The sequence below is a fragment of the Miniopterus schreibersii genome (assembly GCF_964146895.1).
Source record: "Miniopterus schreibersii genome assembly, chromosome: 1".
NCBI classification, from domain to species: Eukaryota; Metazoa; Chordata; class Mammalia; order Chiroptera; family Miniopteridae; genus Miniopterus; species Miniopterus schreibersii.
Genome location: NC_138101.1, coordinates 111,143,173 through 111,146,684, shown reverse-complemented (window position 1 = coordinate 111,146,684; position 3,512 = coordinate 111,143,173). Strand labels below are relative to the sequence as shown.

Genomic DNA, 3,512 nt, shown 5'->3' with positions numbered 1-3,512 from the left:
GTTAGAGGAGAAATGACAAATGCAGAAAATACGACCAGTTGGGGTCTTTGGGGGCGTCTTTGAGGGCTTTTGCATGGGGATGGAAGGTGCACAGGAGGTGGGTTGGGCCCTGATTTGCTTGTTTTCCCCCCTGCCTGTGTCTCTGAGTGGTTGTCCTCACTGATTAGAGGAACTACTTGTGCTGTTGATGAGTGGCCCTAGCATTGTCCCACGTTTCTAGTTTGGGTTTTGTCTGTGTCCTTTAGAGAGTTGTACAGTTCAGGCTGTGCTAAGTCTTCATGTTCCTGTGCAGCGGAGGGGAAGCACTGGCAGTGCCGTGGGTTCAGCTCCTGCTCCCGCTTTGTGTGTGTGCATTAGGCGCAGAGAGCTGCCTCTGCTCTTGGATGGGCTTCCCACAAGCTCCTTGCTGCACTTCTCCGTGTTGCTCTGGTTTTTGTAACTCTGTTAGAGCTTTAGTGCTGCCTTTAATTGCCTGATGAGAAGATGCAGCGCAGCAGAAAGAGCCACTGTGGGACAGGACAAACCTGCTCACCCTTATTAAGAGAGGAGGATGAGCCGTCTGTTATGGTTCCAGAACTGACAAGTACCTGCTGTCCCCAAGCCCAAAACGGCCGAGGAAGACAAATTGACCTCACCCATTCAAATAATGAAAAAGGTGAACAAATGTACTCATGAAACCAATGAACACTGTTAACCGTTCTGAAGAAGACTTTGACAATGAAATATATGCCAGGATGGAGAGTAACATCCCATTAACTATATCTACAGGATGTGAAAGCAATTGGTTAAAACTTAAAATATCATCCAAAATTGATTTTGGCATAAAACTATTTGAATGAATGTGCCTATATATATATATATTTAAATATATCTTTATTGATTTCAGAGAGAGGAAAGGAGAGGGAGAGAGAGATAGAAACATCAATGATGAGAGAGTCATTGATCAGCTGCCTCCTGCACGCCCCCAACTGGGGATCGAGCCCGCAACCTGGGCATGTGCCCTGACCAGGAATCGAACCCTGATCGCCTGGATCCTAGGTCGATGCTCAACCGCTGAGCCATGCCCAGCTGGGCAAATGTGCCTATATTTAATATATGCAGTAAATCAATTTCTCTCTCCTTTGCTCCTCAATTCATTGAAACTGTGAGCCATGACTCAGACCCCTTTCTTCAATACTTAGATCAATGTCTGCACATAACAAATAAATGTGATTTTTGAGTCTTGATATTCCTAAAGTATTCAGGAGCCAATCTGGTTTTTGTTTCTTACGCATGCAATTCTGGTGGACTTCCCAAGGTTGGGCATAGCCTTAGAGATATAAGGGTTCTCTAGGACTTCATTATTGATTTTTCCCCCTAAATCAATACATGGCTTTTATTGTATCTTTAAAATATCACAAGTAAGCCTGAGGAATCATCAGGCATCTTGTTGTTTAGCTTGATGAATAAGATCTAAGCCAAACGACTTGGATCTTATTCGTCAGCCTGCTCAACTGTTCCTTTTTCAGAAACATAAATACCATCTAAAATTTTTCTGATATCCTTGTTTTTAACTGTTCTGACTTGCTGAATCAAAGCAGCTGAATTTGATACAAATTCCATGTTGCTCCCTTCAAGAATCAACTCCTCTTTCTAGGCTTGAGATACTGAACAAGCAATGTCTGACCTCATCTGAACCCTGTGGATATATTTTTCACCCAATAGAGTTCTGATTTCATCAGGAGAACCATTCTCCTGAATAATGAAATTGATGGGGAAGTGAATGTACACATACTTCATCTTATAATGGAAGCCCAGTGTAACACCCTTGATCATGTTCTGTACATGACAGTAGATGGTGCAAACGGTAGCCAGTTCCTTTCTATTTTCCCACAGTTTGTCAGCCCAGAGCCTCTTCTTTTTCTTTCCAAGGAGACTGAATTCTACATTGATGTGATCCAAGTCCCTCTGCAGGGTGCCCCTGGGGCCCTTCACAACTGTACATCCCTTCAGAGTGATGTCCACATTTTCTGGAATGTCAACAGTCTGATTGTTGAGAATGGTCTTCATCCTCGCAGCAGCTGTGACAAAGAGCTTCATTACTATTTTAAAAGTAAGCCCCACAGGCCCCTCAAACAACCCAGTATTAGCATTGATAATGTTGATTAATGGAATCGACTCAGTTTGGTAGTATGCATCCAGTCAGGGTGCCTGGACAATAGCTAGGAAAGGAAGGTGGGAAATGCTGAGCTGGAGTTCTTTCTCAGCCAGGGTCTGAGTGAGAACTAGGCAGAGCATGTCTGTGCCCTTTTCTTACCAGGGTCTATGCTCAAGTTTGGGTTTACAAACAAGTGTGATTTTATTTGGGTGGCACTAGGAAGGGCTGCTTTGGTCACTCTGCTGATGTCCACAATCTCACTATCAGAGAATCAGAGACGAGTTTGTCCCATGGAAAAGTATATATACTATTCAGAGCTATGGGTGCTAAGAGGGAAGGGGAGAGGTAAGGAGTCAAAGGTAGGAGTCTGGGTTCTTATCTCATGTCCATCATTACTTAGCATGTCACTTCATTCCTCTGGGCCTGCTTCCTTCTCTGAGTGACAAGGGACCCAGGCTGGATGGTTCCTTACTATTCTACAAGCTTAGAATCCATCAATGAGATGGGCAGCTGTCAATCATTTTAACCTAAGAGGGGTTAGTTCTCCAGGTCCTTCCATCCAGATAACTGCCTAAGCACAGGTTAAGATAAAATGAAGGACAGAACAAGAGAGGCCTGTGTGTCCTGGGAAGAGCTGCCTTGTAAGAGAGATGGGGATCCCATGGAAAGTTGGAGGGAGCTGAAGACAATTCACTGACTTCACGCCCTATTGAATGATGGCAGAGGGCTTAGTTGACAGACACTAGGGTCATCTGATGTGACCCCATCCTATGAGGAGCAAGCTTGCAAACACAGCTTTGAGTATTCTGGAACCTAAATGGCTGTGTTAGTGTGACTGTGAACGCACTGTCGGAAAATGCAGACAGAGACCCTTCGCTTCTCTTTTCTGTCATATAGGACACCTAGTTTTGTAACTTAGGTTTTGGAGCCTTTAAAGATCTTTTCCAGATATTTAAGGGGAGGGAAAAATCTTAGATTATATCTAAAAGGTAAAAAAAAGTAGAAAATCATGTGACTATCAATCTTCCTTTTTAAGATTTTAACCTGCTTCTCTGCATCTTTGGCACAATGATTAATGAAAGATTGTTCATGAGTTTGTGTCCCTACTCCAGAGAGTTACTGAATCACCATTTGCCTAAGGCAGAGGCTATAGCAAGTTAAGGTAATTGTAGCCACTGTAACAGGTATTCCCAATCTTAGCTACTTAATACAGAAGTTTCATAAAGTACAAAGTGAGTGTTCCTGATTGATGGGCAGCTTTCCTCTGGGTGGTAACTCGGGGATCCTTCCATCCTGTGGCTCTATCATCTTCCATCCATAAGCCAAGTTGCTGTGGCAGGGACAAGTACAGTGCTATAGGTCAGGCCTGGAGAGG

General features: G+C 43.7%; 1 pseudogene across 1 annotated transcript; it reads right to left on the bottom strand.

Moving 5' to 3' along the window:
- Positions 1-1,473: 1,473 nt before the first annotated feature.
- On the bottom strand, positions 1,474-2,049 carry LOC308558988 (large ribosomal subunit protein uL6 pseudogene; annotated as a pseudogene). The gene has a single exon. The product of its transcript is annotated as a large ribosomal subunit protein uL6 pseudogene (transcript).
- Between the last annotated feature and the right edge of the window lie 1,463 nt (positions 2,050-3,512).